This window comes from Notolepis coatsorum (assembly GCF_963971535.1).
Source record: "Notolepis coatsorum genome assembly, chromosome: 16".
NCBI classification, from domain to species: domain Eukaryota; kingdom Metazoa; phylum Chordata; class Actinopteri; order Aulopiformes; family Paralepididae; genus Notolepis; species Notolepis coatsorum.
In genome coordinates this window covers 77463491-77485055 of record NC_140180.1, presented here as the reverse complement: position 1 = coordinate 77485055, position 21565 = coordinate 77463491, and positions in this window count along the sequence as shown.

Here is a 21565-nt window from a genome sequence, read left to right as displayed (position 1 = left end):
AATGTGTTAATTATTGTTAGATTGTCCGACAGTATTATTTTCCTTTGTTGGCGGTGTGGAAATATGCGGGTGGAGAAACATTAATATCTTTGGAACTGTTTGTGTTGAATTGTATCTGAATCGGGACATGATCTTCTCTCCGTTACAATTGAAACTGTATTTTTCCGTCGCACAAAAGCTGGCTGGCAGTCGCATTGAATAATCTACTCCAGTCTGTAAGCTTGAGCATAACGGAGTATAGAGAGAAGGCTCTATAGCAGAGGTCCCCAACCATCGGGTCGTGGACCGGTACCTGGCCGTGGATCATTTGGTACCATTTTTCACCAAAGAGAGTGCAATAAAAGTGCAATAAACAAAACGGATACATTCACTGTGTGTTCTGCCTCTCATTTGTTGATGAAACAAAACCAACATCAACACAATTTACCACCAAGAGCGGATAGTTTAGTCTCACAAAAAGATCTCCGATGTTGTTAGCTACATACTAATGTGAATGGCATTCTCCATGTATATAGTTAGCATCGAGGCTATTAACGTAGTAATGTTAACGCTAGTAGAAATGGATGAAAACTTTATTTAACACATTGCAGAATGGGTACAATACAATACGGCTCAATACAAACAATTGTTAAGGGAATGCAGACTGTTGTAGTTTGGAGTACTGGGTTCCTTATAACAATAACTTGACAACACGTTGGTAGCCGCAGCTACTTGGGACAGCTCTGCTGTAAACACTGGAAATAACCGTGCGTGTCTCTACTGCGCATGGGCATTGGGCAGAACGGCTCCGTATCCGGCTCGCGCAAATTACATGGCACCATTGTCGGTGAGTTCCGGCGAGTTTCCAAAACGAAAACACCTTTTGAGGGTTGCCACTAGGAAAACTCGTTTTTCCTGCCAAAACTGCGCTTCTTTTTAACTTGGACATGCAAACGTCATCATTCGAAAATAGAACGTTTCTGTTTTACACCAGTGTAACCATGGCCTTAATAAGACAGATTGAAAAGTATCCACCCGATTTGTACAAGTGATGGTTTATTTTGAAGGTAAGAACCTGTACAGCTTGCTTAACAAGACCCTATTATCTGTGCCGGTCACATATTACACATACACAATATTATAATTATTGTATGATCATGTAAATAATGTCACTATTTATATGTGCTCATTTGAACTAATTGGTAATGCTGATATGTAATGACCCCTGGCGCGGCTTACGTTGCGCCTGTCTGCTCCCGGCTGCCCATGGGGGGGAAGGACGACGGGATGGGTTAATCGCAGAGATTAATCGCATACATGCATCGCATGCATGCCGATTAATGACCTCTGAGCAGGTCCTAAATTATTATTATAATTTTTTATAGTAGTGTTGCTATGGATGATCGATGGGTGGAGAATGAACATATACGTGTAATAAAACACAATTATGTACATGCAATAGAAACTGGGGTACATAAGAACATGTTTGAAAGATTTAAATAGAATAGAGCTAAGAGCAGCAACAACAAAAGAGAACGCATAGGGAGACGAGCACTAGTGTGAAAATAGGATAAAGGCTAAATGTCAAGGCTCGGAGCTCAAAATATCAGAATCATATTCTGTTTGCACATGAGTATGTGTTCCGTTCTGATCCATTTGACGTATGGGGGCGACGTAGAGAGGATCAACTTGGCCATCACCATGGGGCAATTGGGGCATCCACCACCTTGGTCATCACCACGAGACATCCACTCACAGCGAGACAGGGAGACACAGAGACAGTATGAAGCTGATCCATGACCTCAATGGTGCACACAACCAGTGTGGGGGTAGAACAGTCACTGCAATCTTGGCCATCACCCCGAGACATCCACCACCTTGGCCAACACTACGAGACAACCACTCAGAGAGATAGGGAGATGGGGACAGGGGTTAACAGTTCCTGTGTTTGTAGTTGGCGGAATTGGAGCTATAAATACATGTAATAAGCATATGCATACATGGTGACAATAGAATCAAAGTATATAAGATAATTGTGAAATTAAGTAGTAAATAGAACTAAGTACTACTGCAAGCGTTTGTATAGAGGAGGAGATACAAGACGATGGCTCAGGGACATTTGCCCCGGGGGGCAGGAGAACCACTCAGAATAACCCCTTAACTCTTTGGACGCCACTGACTTGAGCATCGTTTGTTCCTACCACGCCAACGCTAAAAGATAGGAATAAGTGGCGGTGTTTGCAGGGCTATATATATATTCTATATTATAGCTATGGATACAATACTATGGCCCATTTGACATCAACTATCTATCGTTCAATATGTGAAAAAGAATAAATGTTTTCAGCAATACGTTTGCGTGTTATACCGTGGTGAATATAAGTATAGTTTTAGAGTGATCCTGTCTAATCCCAGAAAACAACGATATGCAGCAAAACATGAATTTCACTAAAAGCGTTGCCGTTTCTCGCCTGGACACGCTACTATTTACAAATCTAATGTATGAATGCATGAACGTTTTTTGATGCTTTTATCGTCACCAACGGCATACGCTACATTAACGGAGTAACGTTACACACACACGTTGCGATCGAGGTGAAATCATGGTTGGATCAAAGCAGGATTGATATAATTTAGTCCTTACCTTCACTAGGAGGTACCCCAAAAATAATATTCCAATTGTCTGATCGTGAGTCCAAATATTGGTGTCCATCATGTCGCCAACATAATCCACCACAACAGATGCATCGGGGGCATTTTACTCTTCTAAATGCGATCAGGATTCCCACTCGACTCGCCTGACAAAGAAAAGTGTGCCCGGAGACATTTGAACGTTGCACAGGCCAAGATATAAGGTTTAAAAGGCTGCTTGATACTGCCACCTGGGAGGATGCGGCCGGTATTGCACTTTGGCATTCTCAGGATGATTCCCCATGTTAACCCTGAGTCCGTGTGCCTGTAATGAATAGAAATATTGAATAAAAGAAATAACAATGAAAACCCGACTATACTTGGGTCTGGCGCTGAACGGGTGGCGAGATAACCCGATTATCCTCTGGTCCGGCGCTGATTGAGTTAAGCCTGAGTGGTCCAGTACCGTTTACCAATGATTTTAAGTGTATAGAAATATTGACGTGATGGCGGTTATTTGGCTCTTATCATCTACAGGCGGCATACAAGATTATATAGAAAAAGTATAATAAAACAGGTAAACAAGTGAATACTATTGCTGTTATGTAATACTGTTCAGTTTCTGATTGTTCAATGTCCCCCAGTTAAATGGGGGGGGGGGGGGGGGGGGGGGGTCAACTTCAGACAGTTCATAAAACATAGTTTAGTTAAATATAAGAATAAAGAGAGAGAGCACAAGTACAGTTGACAAGTACAGTATGAGGAGCTATATATTCATAATAAATTGACAATATGAAATCAATTTGAGGCTTTGAAGGCACAACAATATTCCAATGAATATTAGGTAAAATAAATACATTTGCCGGATTTAACGTGACTTCCTTTAACACATTAATTGCCAAAAACGAAGATTCTCGTTTCTGTGCCCCAACCGTTCAGTGCCATAAACGAAGATTCACGTTTCTGGGTAGTTTTTCCTTTTTTTCGATTTTAATAACCTATTTAATCTCAGGATGCTGTGGGTTGGCTGAAAAATGCATAGTGGGAATCCTACCAGGCGGCGGTATTCATGCATTCATGATGGAACATAATACCGATAATGTGGACTTGAATCTGGAACTATAGCGGGTTCAGGCGAGGAACACTAGAGTATACAATGTAATCGACGTGTAGGGCTATTACTCAGCATTTCAGGGATTGACTGCTCTAAAACCATACTTATATTCACCACGGTATAACACGGGAACGTATGGATGGAAAAACGATTTCTTTTTTGCAACTTGACCGGAAGAAACCCAGTGTCAAATGACTATAGTACTGTATCCATAGCTATAATATAGAATATGGTTATAGCTCTACAAACAAGGGGTTAATGGGTGGCATGAGGCGCCAAATGAGGAGTAAGAGGCGTGGCACTGGAAGTAATGTTAATTAGTTAATTTTAATACATCCGTTCCCATCTTGTATTGTACAATAATTGTTGCAAAAAACTAAAACTAAAAAACAGGTATAAACCGCGGCCATTTCCGAATCTGAATCTGAATTCAGATAATTTTGTTGGTTTAACATACAGATACAGATCCACACTAACCAGGGACAGTGGTTGCAAATTAGTCTTGGCTAGAAATCCTACATGCAATATCTATCTTGTTATTGCAACTTGTTACAATGTTTTCTTTTGCATTGTCCCTGACAAATAAACAAATAAATAAATAAAGAAAGAATGGTGTTCACCACATTATGTAAATTAATGCGGTCATGCAGAGGGACCTCTGTTACGAGAAATATTGTCTCTATGTCCTCACGTTGGCTTGGACAGTTGGAACAAAACCAGTGTGGAGACATGCTGGTGCATTCAGTGTCGATGGTAGCATCATTGACGTTTACTAGACAATTTCTAAATGTAACCTGTTCAATATCTATGGACACTATAGAGCATTCATAGCATTCTATTTCATAGTCATTGTGAAGATATGCTCACATTTTCTCCCTAACGCCTGGAGAATCTTAGCCTTTGTGCCACCTGGGCCCCGTTCCCCGTACCTGGTTCAACTAAGTCGATCAAGATGTCATTATCCAGATTCAGTTAACCCGATGTTTGAAGCCGGGATTTTCCTGTTCCTCGAAGGTGGATTCAGTCTCGTTAACTCAAGCCAGACTTGAGACTCTGGATAAGTGCGCGTGCCCGCCTCAGCCGAGAAGGCAGCAAGTGTCGAGAGCAGAGATCCTGATTCTCTAGCGGCATTGATTGATTAATTGATTTAAAACTTTAGTAACATATTGCAGTACGGCTCAATCGCCTCGCCGACAAGTTAAATGCGTTATCTATAGGCTAATTTTAAGTCCCTCATTACCTCAATCAATCAGATTATATTTCTTTAAACTTGCCTGCTGGATTGAATAATCAAATGAGATCTTGCTAGCGAAAATAATTAGTTAAACTGTTATACAGAATTACGATACGGCTCTCTTACCCATTGATTGATGTGTGGTCGATCTTTTACTTATCTCCACTGTGGTCTAACGGGTTGATCTTTTGACTTTCACGCAGACGACCGGGGTTCGAAACCCTAGTCTTTTCCTTCTTTTTGCAATATAGGAATAATTCAATTTGGTGCACGTTGAGAGCTATATAAAGAATGACATCCTCAATGCATGTAGATTTATAATATTTTAACTTAAAACCAGGCTACTTTGGCGTATAATCATTAATATTATATTCCAAAAATGTATATTGGAAACACGGGGTTTCGAACACCGGTCGCTGGGTTGGCAGGATTGAGCACTACCGCTGCGCCACTGTGCCAGATGGGATAAATTCATTGTTTATACATTAATGAACGAGAGTCCCGTGTTTAGAATATTCTTTATTTTGAATGAAGTTTTATTTCTTTATCCTCATTCATTAATGTGACGTCAACGGCTCATTCAATTTCTCAAATACGTCAAACAGCGCATCTCATCAGACATCTTAATCCCAGTTACAATTAAAATAACCACATAATGTGTACATCGCACCGAGCGAGCGCCACGGTATATATAACGTGCATTATTTAGGACAAAGTGAATTTAGTATCAGCATTTTGGGTCTATTTTACATTTCAAAAGACCCCTCTGGAAGAATGGAGCACAAAAACGTAATTCAGAATGGTATAACGCAGATCCTAGACTGTGGGAATAATTTCAGGAAACGCGCTGTCACTCCTTTGCGGGGGCGTGGCGATGGTTGATCCGGCTAACTTGAACTTAAACCCTGCTTTCGACCAGGCTCAAACTTTTGGATCTGTTGTCATGGTGATTTGGAAAATCCAGGTACGGGGAGCCGGAAAGTCCGGCTTAAGTCAGACTTAACCGAAAGTTATCCGGCTAAGGCTAACTCAGTTATCCAGGTAAGGGGAACGGGGCTCAGAGGTCACTTCCTTTCAAGACCTTTGACCGTTGTGTTGCATTCGTCCTGCCCTCTAAATGACATACTGTTAGGGCAGATAAAAACGAAATAAATAAATAATAATACATGACAAATAATAATAAAGATAATAATAATAAACAATGACATGAAATCTTAGTCGCCTAATATCCAAACAACTGATTTGTTGACTAATCAAATAACAGGTGCCAGCCATAATTCACAAGAAAAAGAAAGAAAAAGAAAACACACGATAGGTCTAGGGTTAATTAGCTGGACCTGTTATTCTGGGATGCAGCCAAATTATGCATCAAAATATGGAAGACTTTACATTATAGACATTAGGGGAAGCTCCCACTTTGCACTCAATACACCCATACTGCAATGATTGTATTGTCAATTAGACCTATTTTATTGTTGTTTATGCTGCTATTTTTATGCTATTTCTGATGATGTTGTTGTATTGTTATTGTCTGCATTGCTTTTACCCCTTTTCTCATTTCCTGCATTGCTTTTATTCTGTCTATATTATACTCATTCTGTGTCCATTTTATTGCTGTAAACTAGCATACGTTGGGCTGCAATTCTTGTATGAAAGGTGCTATACAAATATTTTTCTCAATGATTATTTGTATTATTATTATTATTATTATTATTATTATTATTATTATTATTATTATTATTATTATTATTATTATTATTATTATTATTATTATTATTATTATTATTATTATTATTATTATTATTATTATTATTATTATTATTATTATTATTATTATTATTATTAATAATATTCAGAAGTTACTGTAAATACTGAATATACCTGTTACTGTATATACCTGCATATAATCCTTTTACATATCTGTAGATACTATATCTATATGTACATATCCCTTACATACTCTTACTAGTTACACTGCTGGCCAGTATGACTTACTACCATAGTGTCTTTATATACCTGTATCACTGGACACACAATAATACTACAACTCTATACAGTACATCTGATTAGCACTACTCATTTATATATAGTTATATTCAGTTAAATCACCTGTATATTGTATATTACTATTGCACTCTACTGTTACATTTGCACTCTGGTTGGAGGCCACACGTATTTTCATTGTACTGTACATGATGTGCCGTATAATGACAATAAATGTGAATCTAATCTAATCTAGGTAAACATCTGTTACTTTTGATACATGTCTCTACAGGTTCAAAAGGGAGAGAGAGACAGCATGATCTAGGTACCAGAGACACATAAAACTACGGTCTGCTGGAGACAGAAGGAGGAATTGAACCGGTTAAGCCCTGAGGGTGCTCTTAACTCATAGGCTAAAGTACATGGCAGTAGCCACTCCGATGTGACCCCCGCAGAGCTATGGGATGATCTCGGATCAGTAACTTCAAGGCCTGTGGGGCCGGTGGGGGCTTTTCAATGCATGGGTGGACTGAGAGAAAAGCTCTGGGCCTCAGCTGGAGCTCGATCTGCTAAAGAAGGGAAAAAATAAAAAGAAGGGAAAAAACCAGAGTAGAGAGTAACATGGAGGCGGCGTCTTACAAACACAAACACCACCCCCACCTTGGAACCCCACATATTGAACCATCTGGTAGGAATCGTGTGGATTTTATCCTGATAACTTTTGGTGATTTACTGTGTAAACAATTCGAGGCTTGTTTGTTTTCTCGTAGATCAAAGCCACTGGAAACCCAAATCCACAATAGCCTTCTAACAATGTCAAGTCAGGAGGGTCTTTATGTATACACATTTAATTTAATTCACGTTGAGTGTACATACAGAAATAATATATATTTTTAAAGCATATAAAAAAAAAAGCATGCAGGGTATGAGACAGGGGTAGACACAAGCAAGGATGACAAATCAATTAAAACATGTACAACTTGATTGACAAAGGTTGGAGATGAAGGTTTTAAAATCGGAGTGGAGAATCTCAGGCTAAAGGCATCATAGTGAAATGCAGATAATCAGAAATTAGTTTCAATCCAAATTCAAATTAATTTAAGTTTTAGTAAACCTTCTTGATATCAGGTTTGAATTGGCCGTGGTTACACTTTATTTATTATTAATTAATTCCGCCAACCGTTCATAAAAAAAAAGTGCACACGCCCGATTAAAAGCTAAAAGGAAAAAGAAACAAAAAAAAAACATAATCCTGTGTGTGCTTCTTTTGCTTTACAACATATCCAGTTGATCTGATTTGGCAGAGCTTTCTGGAGAGGAGCTAGAATAATAAGGTCGGTAATAAGAGCCCCTCGTGATAATCATACCATATGAACAGGATAACCTCGCCGGGGGAACTGAATAAGAAATCACAGTAATGACCAATAACGTCGCCGCTAAATCATTACCAGTACAATATGATTAGCACTCTCTGGGAAGATTATCGCTTCACCTTAGCTGTAGTGTTACGTTATGGGCCTTCTGTGTCTCTCCGGTTTCTCCCCAGGTGTATTCATCATGAGCACCGAAGAGCAGATAGTAGTCATCTTCTGTGTCTCTCCGGTTTCTCCCCAGATGTATTCATGAGCACCGAAGAACAGATAGTAGTCATCTTCTGCTTCTCTCATTGCTTCAGCAATAAAATTCCCCCATCAAAGGTGTAATGGATCACACACATAACCCCCACCCCCCACAACCCACCCCCACCCCCCGCTCTGACTTCATCTGATTTACTCAGCCAGCAGCTACAGTGGAGCCAGGGAATGGTTGAATGGCTGTGTGTTTTTGTGTGCGTGTTGTGTGTGTGTGTGTGTGTGTGTGTGTGTGTGTGTGTGTATCGAAGGAGCTAGGCTTGGCTGGTTGACTGTACGCTTACTGACTCCAAGCATCAGTCTTCTTTAGGATGCCTCCCGGAGGCCGTAATGCACTATTGATTTGTTTAGCTAATATATTTTCTTCTTTCAGCGCTCGGGATGATGCTATGTGGGGCGAGAGTGGCTCTGTGAGGTAGAGAGCGGTCGTCTCGGTAATCTGAAGGTTCCCGGTTCGATTTCCGGCTCCTAACCTGGCGGAGTGTCGAGGTGTCCTTGAGCAAGACACATGAAACACTAACCGCTCCTGACGAGCAGGTCGGTGCCACGCATGGTTGCCCTCATCAACGGTGTGTGTGAATGTGTGAGTGAATGTGTGCGTGAATGTGTGAGTGAATGTGTTAGTGAATGTGTGAGTGAATGTGTGAGTGAATGTGTTAGTGAATGTGTGAGTGAATGTGTGAGTGAATGTGTGAGTGAATGTGTGAGTGAATGGGTGAGTGAATGTGTAAGTGAATGTTAAGTGAATGTGTGAGTGAATGTGTGAGTGAATGTGTATGTGTAAGTGAATGTGTGTGTGAATGTGTAAGTGAATGGGTGAGTGAAGGGGTGAGTGAATGTGTGTGTGAATGTGTAAGTGAATGTGTGTGTGAATGTGTAAGTGAATGTGTAAGTGAATGGGTGAGTGAATGTGTGAGTGAATGTGTAAGTGAATGTGTGTGTGAATGGGTGAGTGAATGTGTGAGTGAATGTGTGAGTGAATGTGTAAGTGAATGTGTAAGTGAATGTGTAAGTGAATGGGTGAGTGAATGTGTGAGTGAATGTGTAAGTGAATGTGTGAGTGAAGGGGTGAGTGAATGTGTGAGTGAATGTGTAAGTGAATGTGTAAGTGAATGTGTGAGTGAATGTGTGAGTGAATGTGTGAGTGAATGGGTGAGTGAATGGGTGAGTGAATGTGTCAGTGAATGTGTAAGTGAATGTGTGAGTGAATGTGTAAGTGAATGTGTAAGTGAATGTGTAAGTGAATGGGTGAGTGAATGTGTGAGTGAATGTGTAAGTGAATGTGTGAGTGAAGGGGTGAGTGAATGTGTGAGTGAATGTGTAAGTGAATGTGTAACTGAATGTGTCAGTGAATGGGTGAATGAATGTGTGAGTGAATGGGTGAGTGAATGTGTAAGTGAATGTGTGAGTGAATGTGTAAGTGAATGTGTGAGTGAATGGGTGAATGAATGTGTGAGTGAATGGGTGAGTGAATGTGTAAGTGAATGTGTAAGTGAATGTGTGTGTGAATGTGTAAGTGAATGGGTGAGTGAATGTGTGAGTGAATGTGTAAGTGAATGTGTGTGTGAATGTGTAAGTGAATGTGTAAGTAAATGTGTGAGTGAATGTGTGAGTGAATGTGTGAGTGAATGTGTAAGTGAATGGGTGAATGTGAGGCGTACATTGTGAAGTGCTAAAAGCTGGATAAAAGCTGTTACATAAATGCAGTCCATTCACCATTTATGTAATAGTCTTTCTTCAAAGGAACCCGTGACTTTAGGGATAAAGCAGGTCTCTCCCACAAGCAGGGGACGGCACACAAAGTGAAGGAAACATAATATGTGAAGCAGAAAATTGGACTCGTGCAAACTAGACATTGGCTGTCGCCAGGTATGCCCCCGAATGGCCCCAAATGTCAATCCACCTTTTATGTTTCTTTTGTGCATTTTTGTTGTGCATGGATATCAGATTCCTGATTGCATGACTCACAGATGAGGAGATACACTCATTTGAATATTGAAGGTTTGGCCTGATGGTGACACTAGATGAAAGGGGATGGGGTCACCAAAATCAATACTGATCTTCCTCTCTGTGTCATGAATGATTTGAATGAAAGCTATTCGAGATACACTTGTTTGAGAATTTTAAGTTTGCCCCGATGGTGGCATTAGAGGAAAGGTCATGGGCTCACCAAAAGCCACCAAAAATGGAAAATACATAAACAAATATTCAAATTAAAGCTATTTGAGATATCGCATTCAAATTCATAGGTTAGCTTATAGATCCTAAGAGATCCTAAATATTCCTCAAGGTAGTTCTCTTTCTCTCTCTCTCCCTCCCTATCTCTCTCTCGTTCTCTCTCTCACTACAATAACTACCACTCTCTCTCTATCTCTCACTCTCTCCTTAAACAAAACTTAAATAAACGTGCTACAACTTTCTTCTGTAAAGACTAATTAATAACACACACACACACACACAATAACAGACTGGCCTGTTGAGCTGCGCATGATACAAAGAGTCAGACCGGGACATCCCTGGTTCAAACTTAGGACCTGCTGCGGTGGTAGTGGTCAGGAGGCAGTGGTCAGGGAGCAGGGGGCAGTGGTCAGGGGGCAGGGGGCAGTGGTCAGGGAGCAGGGGGCAGTGGTCAGGAAGCAGTGGTCAGGGAGCAGGGGGCAGTGGTCAGGAGGCAGTGGTCAGGGAGCAGTGGTCAGGGATCAGTGGGCAGTGGTCAGGAGGCAGTGGTCAGGGGGCAGTGGTCAGGAAGCAGTGGTCAGGGAGCAGGGGGCAGTGGTCAGGAGGTAGTGGTCAGGGGACAGTGGTCAGGGGCAGTGGTCAGAGAGCAGTGGTCAGGGAGCAGGGGGCAGTGGTCAGGAGGCAGTGGTCAGGGAGCAGGGGGCAGTGGTCAGTGGTCAGGAGGCAGTGGTCAGGGGGCAGTGGTCAGGAGGTAGTGGTCAGGGAGCAGGGGGCAGTGGTCAGTGGTCAGGAGGCAGTGGTCAGGGGGCAGTGGTCAGGAGGTAGTGGTCAGGGGACAGTGGTCAGGGGCAGTGGTCAGAGAGCAGTGGTCAGGGAGCAGGGGGCAGGGTCAGAGAGCAGTGGTCAGGGAGCAGGGGGCAGTGGTCAGTGGTCAGGAGGCAGTGGTCAGGGGGCAGTGATCAGAAGGCAGTGGTCAGGCAGCAGCGGTCAGGAGGCAGTGGTCAGTGGTCAGAGAGCAGTGGTCAGGGAGCAGAGGGCAGTGGTCAGGGGCAGTGGTCAGGGGGCAGTGGTCAGGGGGCAGTGGTCAGTGGTCAGGAGGCAGTGGTCAGGGGACAGTGGTCAGGGGGAAGCAGTCAGGGGGCAGTGGTCAAGGGCAGCGGTCAGGGGGCAGTGGTCAGGAGGCAGTGGTCAGGGGGCAGTGGTCAGGGGGCAGTGGTCAGGGATCAGGGGGCAGTGGTCAGGGGTCAGTGGTCAGGGGGCAGTGGTCAGTGGTCAGGAGGCAGTGGTCAGGGAGCAGTGGTCAGTGGTCAGGGAGCAGTGGTCAGGAGACAGTGGTCAAGGGCAGCGGTCAGGGAACAGGGGGCAGTGGTCAGGGAGCAGTGTTTAGGAGGCAGTGGTCAGGGGCAGCGGTCAGGGGTGTAATAATGTTGGCAGTACAGATGCACATATTCCACAGTATATCTATCTTCTAGGTTTGTTATAATCAAGATCATTATGTGTATTTTAAGGCCATTGATGGAGAATTGCCACCACACAAAAACACACCTGGACCGTATCTGATCTGCTCAAATGATTGACTTACGCTTAAGGTGAGTTACACTTACAGTAAGACTTACACTTGGTTAGTCTGGCTTTTGTTTTTGAGGCATTCGCTTCCTGGAATGATCTTAAACTCTCACTCAACACCCCACTATCCTATGGACAATTTAAGAAGACGTTCACAAACCTCCCTAAAGTGTTTTTAATTTAAGAACATGATCACAAAGCTCCCTACCTCAGTGTGTAAGTGTTTTTAATTTAAGAACATGATCACAAAGCTCTCTACCTCAGTGTGTAAGTGTTTTTAATTTAACATGATCACAAAGCTCCCTACCTCAGTGTGTAAGTGTTTTTAATTTAACATGATTACAAAGCTCCCTACCTCAGTGTGTAAGTGTTTTTAATTTAACATGATCACAAAGCTCCCTACCTCAGTGTGTAAGTGTTTTTAATTTAAGAACATGATCACAAAGCTCCCTACCTCAGTGCGTGTGTGTTTTCTATTTCCCTTCTTACATGTATTCTGAACTGTTTGAACTTGTAATCTCAACAACATTGCAAACAAGGGTAAAACCTCAATGTCCATTTAGGGAATAAATAAGGCGTTCAATCATTTCCCATCTCCTACAGTGATCTCTAACCTTGGTGATGGTGGTGCAGGCTCACCTATACTCCTTTTTCCTGTTGTCTTTTTATAAAACCTTCAAGGAATACATGGATCCTGGGCTGTCACCGCAGCAGAATCAAACGCCCCCCAATTCATCCTCCTGTCCTCGAGGGGACGTGACAAACGCTAGTGAGGGAAAAGGTCAAACGTGCGCTTAACCAGCAAATCCTGACTATAACGTATATTATGCCAGTTAGGGACCCTCACCTGCACCTTATGTATACTGTTTATTTTTACTCATAGTATATATTCTGATTACATTTTCCTTTTTTTTGGCTATATTTATTTTATTGTAATGTATATTATAACCAATATGGCATACAGACCCTCATCTGCACAGTTTTTTCCCCTCATATTTTTATATTTAGATTACATTATTGCGTATATTTATCCAAATGTCCTGAAGGGGATTAATAAAGGAATATCTTATCTTATCTTAACAGGCTCACAAATCTCTTTAAAATACTGAGATACCGGTCTGTGGTTCCTAGCGGCATAAATGGAGGTCTACATTTCGATCTCGTCATCAGTCCACATATTTCGAGATGCTTCCAGCTGCAGCTCCGGAGACCAGCGCTTACAAGCCCCCGCACATACAAGCCCGCACATAGCAACCCCTCGCTTCCATTGGCTGATTTTGGTCACGTGATTTTGGGTCACGTTGCACTGCGGGATTGATTGATTGATTGATTGAAAACTTTATTAACAGATTGCCGTATGATTTGGGTCACGTTGCACTGCGGGATTGATTGATTGATTGATTGATTGATTCATTGATTCATTGATTCATTGATTGATTGATTGAAAACTTTATTAACAGATTGATTGATTGATTGAAAACTTTATTAACAGATTGCCGAATGGGTACACGTGACCACAGGCCCTGATTGATTGATTGAAAACTTTATTAACAGATTGTAGAATGGGTACACGTGACCTGACCGATTGATTGATTGATTGATTGATTGATTGATTGAAAACTTTATTAACAGATTGCAGAATGGGTACAGTGACCGATTGATTGATTGATTGATTGATTGATTGATTGATTGATTGATTGATTGATTGATTGAAAACTTTATTAACAGATTGCAGAATGCAGTACAGCTCAATACACACAATTGTTAAGGGGATGCAGACCATGCAGTACTGTTACATTTGTGACATACAGTAAATATATACAAGGGGGAGGGAACTGTACATTTATGATGAATTGAAAATGGGGGACCCTGATGTAAACAAGACGGAAGTCTTTCTCTGGTCTGCATCCCCTTAACAATTGTGTGTATTGAGCTGTACTGCAGATATATTTCAATTGCCTTACTTATTTACATAAGTATTATAGGCCTACAGCAGTATTGTACAGACAGTCTGTGTGAAGTCTGTGTGGTTCTCCAGCTGCACAAAGGCAGAGCAAGAGGCTCTACAGAGGGTGGTGATGATAAAGCCATGATAAAGACCTTCAATCAGCTGAAGGGGAATCCCTCCAAGCTGCTGTCAGCGCTACACACCTTCGGCCGCTCTGGTATCAGCCATGCATCAAAACGTGCACACGCACTCAGGCGAGTCGCTAACCGTGCTGGGCCAAGTATAGCGGCTCAACCCACCTCTGTTGCCCGTCGTAAAATGAAGCTCGGGGGTCGACGCCGGCTCGCTGCGGGGAGGCCGAAGAAAAGTGTGGTGAGCACAGACCATCGCTATAGTTTCCCAACAGGAGTAAAGTCTGGAACGCACCACAGCCTGTCACAAGCAGTAGAGATGTGTCGTAGCAATCCGAAGTGACATTGACCACCAATATAGCATGTACATAAAGACCCAGTGCCTCATCCGTAGCTAATATTGCACTACCACAGGACCTAGCATGTCCTACCATGCTCTGTAAATAACTTATGTACATATACCGATATGCCCTACTCTGTTTACTTGTTTTATTGCACAATGTCGTTCTATTGGATTCTATTATATGTTATTACTATTGTATTATGCACATCTTTGCGGGCACGACCACCCGCATTTAATTTTTTTTTTTTTTTTGATATTTTTTGCACAAATCTCTCCAATATTCAAAACATCTCTTTCCACATCACCATATGCAACTTCCAAGATTTGCCTTTTTCTTTTTTGTAAGAACATACAAAACATGTAAAGGACTCATACAAATACATTAACAACTCAAGTTCAAGTTCAAGTTCTTTAATAGTTGTCATACAGAAGTACAGAATACTTTCATACAAAATGCTTCTTACTGTTACGCTCCAGAGACTGTGCTAGACAAGATAGTATCAAATAACATAATAACATAATATAGCATGAATTTAGAAGAAGAAAATGAGGTCACAGTGTTCGGTAAGCGTCCCAGACACATGTAGGTGTGCATGATAGCATGCATGCATGTGTGTCTCCAACATATGTATGTGGGTACGTGTATTGATTGATTGATTGATTGAATTGATTGATTGATTGATTGAAAAGTTTATTAACAGATTGCAGAATGGGTACAACTGACATGGAAAATAAAAAATACTTACGAAAAAAAGAAAAATACTATACTATACATTGTGCGTATACATCCCTGATATATATACTTTGCATGTAGACCGATCTACCTGCGAGCAGGTATGTGCTGCATCCTCTATCGGGATGCCACCCTTCTCCATATTGCATGTGAGAGAAAGCGTCCCAGACACATGTAGGTGTGCATGATAGCATGCATGCATGTGTGTCTCCAACATATGTATGTGGGTACGTGTATTGATTGATTGATTGAATTGATTGATTGATTGATTGAAAAGTTTATTAACAGATTGCAGAATGGGTACAGTACAGTACATCTCAATACATACAATTGTTAAGGGGATGCAGACCAGAGAAAGACTTTCATCTTGTTTACATCAGGGTCCCCCATTTTCAATTCATCATAACATATATGACATACATGACATACAGATAGACAGTACTGCTACATCTATACATTTATGACATATCAGATTTGCAAATACAGTACTGTTTGTGATACAAAAGTGTCCAGAAAAGGAGTGTATATACATTTGGCGTAGAAACTGTACATTGGAGGAGGTTGGTGGGGTGGGGTTGGGTGGGTTGGGTGAGGGCTGTGTACGTAAGCATGTGTACATGCCTCACATGTGTGTGTGTGTGCATCTTCCAGGTATGCGACTGTACTCCTATCTCTTGTGTGTGTCTCGTATCCATGTGTGCCTCCGCCCCCTATGTGAGTGTATATCTCAGGTGTGCATATATATGTGCGTCTCAGCTACGTATGTGTGTGTCTCCTATGTACATGTATATCCCCCATATGTGTCAGTGAGAGCCTATACCTCAACTATGTGTATATGTAGGTGTGTGTATGCCTATTTCCTATAAGTGAGTATGTGCATGTATGTGTGCCCCTGACATGTATAACTTAGCCTTGTGCATATGAGTGTGTGTAAACCTATTATGTACACATACGAATATGTGTATCCTAGATACTTGTATGCGGCTAAACATGCACATATGAGAGTGTGATAGAGACAGTGACCATTCCATAGATATACCATCCGGACATAAAATCCATGTACATACATATATAACACATTATAAAGTACAAGTACCATCAGATCAGATCCCCTTTTTCATATTCATCCTTGATATCATTGTAACCCCACCTTAATCATTTGTCCCCAGACCGTTCAGTCAGGTGTAGAAAACTGTCCCATAAACGTGTATGCAAATAAACAACTTGTGACAAATAAAACTCTTGACTTGACCACCAGCCTCTCTATCTAAATGTTATATTGTTAACTGTCTAGTTAGGCATTAACTGTGTTAATCTAAATGTTATATTGTTAACTGTCTAGTTAAGGCATTAACTGGGTTAATTAATCTAAATGTTATATTGTTAACTGTCTAGTTAAGGCATTAACTGGGTTAAGTGGGGAGTGCGTCATGGTACAGTTTCAGTAAGTGGGGAGTGTAAACAAGTTGAACGCGTCACGTGAAATAACGTTACGTGAATAAACATATAACGTTACAATGTACAGTTTCTGACAGCTGGCTGTGTTGTGAAATGTGCATAACGTTATGAATAAACCGCGAAGTCACGCGAAATAACGTTATAAACGCGAATCTGGTAGTATATTTATTTGTATCTTCTTGAGATGATAACATTAACATCCGCATTTTACCGCATGGCGAGCTAAACCAATCAGAGAGGGGCTTCGCTCAACCAATCAAAGAGGGGGCTGCAGAAATGGAGCCCAACCAATCAGAGAGGCGTCTGCAGAACTTCAGCCATTGGGTGGGACCCAAATCACGTGACCAAAATCAGCCAATGGAAGCGAGGGGTTGCTATGTGCGGGCTTGTATGTGCGGGGGCTTGTAAGCGCTGGTCTCCGGAGCTGCAGCTGCATACTATTGCATATTTCCAGTTCTTGCTCAAGTCTACACACACACAGTGGGATAAGAACGAGGTCAGCTGCGGAGAGCATAACGCGGAGGTACCCAGTCCTGAAGCGCTGAGTTAGTAGTAGTGACACGTCATTATCCCAGAGACATCTCATTACGACCCATATCTCCACTCTCATCTGCATTATACCAATTAAATGGTAGGAAAGCGGCTACGGCACATCCAAGCCATTGTGAATGAATTAAGATCGTCTGATTACACTGCAGCGTGTGGGAACGTCTCTGCCCTCAGCACGCTAATCAACGGAATATCCCCCGCGTTAGCAGAACTGGACGGCTTTACGAGTGTAATCCCTGTCTCTGCTCCCCGGAAGGCCGATGCTTCGCCAACCCGCCGCACACATGGACCAAGCGAAGCAGGAGCAGTCCATAGGTGGCTGTGGGTTTTTTTTAAACTGTGTGGGTATCAAACAGGGAAGAGAGACTGTCAGGTTTTCAGTTTAAATTCTTGTAAACAAATAGTGTATTATTATTATTATTATTATTATTATTATTATTATTATTATTATTATTATTATTATTATTATTATTATTATTATTATTATTTTATTATTATTATTATTATTATTATTATTATTATTATTATTATTATTATTATTATTATTATTATTATTATTATTATTATTATTATTATTATTATTATTATTATTATTATTATTATTATTATTATTATTATTATTATTATTATTATTATTATTATTATTATTATTATTATTATTATTATTATTATTATTATTATTATTATTATTATTATTATTATTATTATTATTATTATTATTATTATTATTATTATTATTATTATTATTATTATTATTATTATTATTATTATTATTATTATTATTATTATTATTATTATTATTATTATTATTATTATTATTATTATTATTATTATTATTATTATTATTATTATTATTATTATTATTATTATTATTATTATTATTATTATTATTATTATTATTATTATTATTATTATTATTATTATTATTATTATTATTATTATTATTATTATTATTATTATTATTATTATTATTATTATTATTATTATTGTTATTGTTATTGTTATTATTAATAACAGGGTGGGTTTTGTCAACAAATAAATTATGGACTGGATTGTATTTATATTTATGTTTTCATCCAAAGCGCTTTACAACTTATGCCTCACATTCACCCACTCACTCACACATTCACACACAGAGGGCGGAGGTATCCATACAAGGTGCCAACCTGCTCATCAGGACCAGTTAGGGGTTAAGTGTCTTGCTCAAGGACACTTCCATACACTGCCGGCAGCTGGAATAGAACCGGGAGCCTTCCAATGACCAGACGACCTCTCTACCTCCTGATCCACTGTCAAAAAAATTATTGCAGCCGTATCTCCTGATTTTAAATGGAATTGGGTTGAGGGGAGTAGGCCTGCACAGAAAATGACCCACGGCACCAAATGTACTATGACTACTTTACTATGTACTATTGAGACATTTCTGAGCCAATCAGCAAAACCCGCTGATGTGACTGAGTTGCCCCCTACCTTCACAAGCTGCTGCCTAATGGCCCTCCCCTGACTAAAAGTATAATGGAGCTCTATGGAGAAACCATGGCCCTCCCCTGACTAAAAGTATAATGAAGCTCTATGGAGAAACCATGGCCCTCCCCTGACTAAAAGTATAATGGAGCTCTATGGAGAAACCATGGCACTCCCCTGACTAAAAGTATAATGAAGCTCTATGGAGAAACCATGACACTCCCCTGACTAAAAGTATAATGAAGCTCTATGGAGAAACCATGACACTCCCCTGACTACAATGTGTTGTGTTTGTGCTCATATCTGAATTGTACCGACAGAATGTCGCACCACACTGTTCATAGACTACCTTTGTTGGATAGGGACTAGTCTGAATCACAGGACATAGACTGTATAGCTATAAGCATGACATTGGCTGACTATTTCAGTCGGAAATCTCCTCCCCTTCTGCTATCTGCGACACTGTTTTGTGAGGGCATCCATAGTGTCGCCTGGAATGATTGTGATTTGTTTAAAAAAATACAAACAAGCCAGAGCGTTTTCCCCCTACAACAGATTGATTCAGCCAGACCTCTCTCAAGCACTGGCACAGTGTTAATGTATGTGGAGAGAGGTATGGCTACACAAGACTAGATAGGGACACACTGCAGTTGTGGTTAGTTGTGCTACAAATGAAAACACTCCTGTTGATACACTGTGCCGTGCAGACAATTGGTTCTGTAGTGACCATTTTGAGGAGAAGAAGAAATTCTAAACTAAAGCACTTTTTCCTAAAGAGAAATGCTGTTCCAAGAGTGGAGAGACCTGCTGCAGACATAGTGGAGGTAATTAGCTAAAGTTATTCATTTGACTTGGGATAAACACAACGGCCTATCTCTATAAGGATCTTTTACACAATCTGGCACATATAATAACAATCTGAACATCCAGTGGCAAAAACACGCACTTTTTTTTTAACGCCCCCAAGGATTACATTGCAGTCTGTTTCGCGGCTGCCTGTTGAAGCATTAACTATAACCCCTGTCCCTGTCTCTCTGTGAGTGGATGTCTCGAGTGTTAGTGTGTCGATATACAGATTGCAGTGACTGTTCTACCTCATACTGGATATGAGCACCACTGGGGCCATGGATCCGCTTCATGACGTGTAACCATGCCTGCTCTACTTCAGTGGTTCTTCTGCCCCCCGGGGCAAATAGCCCTGAGCCATCTTCTTGTATCTTATCCTGTATACTAGCGCTTGTAGTCCTATGCCTCTTTGTTCTTAGTTCTATTTAGTACTGTCATTTCATAATTTTCTTATATACTTTGATTCTATTGCTACTATGTATGCATATATATATGCTTATTACATGTATTTATTGCTCCTATGTCTGCCCACAGCAAACACGGGAGCTCTCTAACCCTTGTCCCTGTCTCTCTGTGAGTGGATGTCGCGAGGTGATGGTTGAGAGAAAAAGGTTGTTTTTCAATGTATGTGATGTATAGATTGGGGGAGATGACCGCATCTAAACGGTGCCAGGTCAGAGAGGTCGAAATGTGCATGGCTTGCCTTAGCAGAGGGTGGTAGAATAGCGGTCTAGTGGCTGGCAGTCAGTGTTAGCAGGGCAGAATGTTTACATTCCTAGCCGGAGCATCAACAAGCTGATACAGGCACAGAGCGAGGGAGAGGTTTGACATCTTTAGAAACGGCGTTTTAATGGTGTGAAAGGTTATTAGCAGTTGTCATGACAGCACGCCGCATGACAACCAGGAGAGGGGCGGGGCCGTCATTGCTATGACGAAGATCTATAAGTCGAACAGTGTTTCCGGGTGTAAGGCAGACCAAGAGCGACTAAGGGCAGACTACAATCTGGCTAGGACTGAGATCACACAGGAGAGAAGACACCATCAGACACTTGGAGCTCCCTCCTCTCATCACAGAGAGGGGTGGGGGATGCCACATCATCATTAGCTTCGGCTAACCCGAGGAGGGTTCTGGCTAACGACCAGGCCTGACCACTATTGGACAAAATAGCAGAAGGACGATAGACTGAACACACCGAAAGATCATTCGAATAGATCTTACAAGGACAATACGAATTGTTTCCCATCTGATTATGAGGTCTCTGTTTATGAAAATAAACAACGCTTCTCCTTGTAAGGTATTACGCTGTGTCGAGTGTCGAATTCTTACGAAGGTGGAGAATTACTACGGTTGCGGATTGCGCTAACGGGGAGAGATAAGGATTGTACACCCAGTATATGAGACGTCAGGATCATTAAAATTACACAACACAGAGGGAGTGGATGGAGAGATGATAACACAAGAAGACGTGATACTGGCCGATTGATCAGAATCTAACATGGTCAAGGTGGTGTGATCTTCCCTGTGCCGTCCTTGATGTGGCTAACAGCATCGGCTGCAGCGGCTATTCTTCCTCAAAGCGGTTCTGACTACCACAGGCGTGGTGGCTACACCCTACAGTACGTAGCCCTCAGTTGACAGGCATCTAAACATGCCCACTCTACTTCATCTGGATCCGAGCGGTTCTCCTACCCCCTGGGAATATGACTCTGATACTTTGAACTCTGAGCCTTGACTTTTAGTCTTTATCTTATTTTCATACCAGCGCTCGTTTTTCTA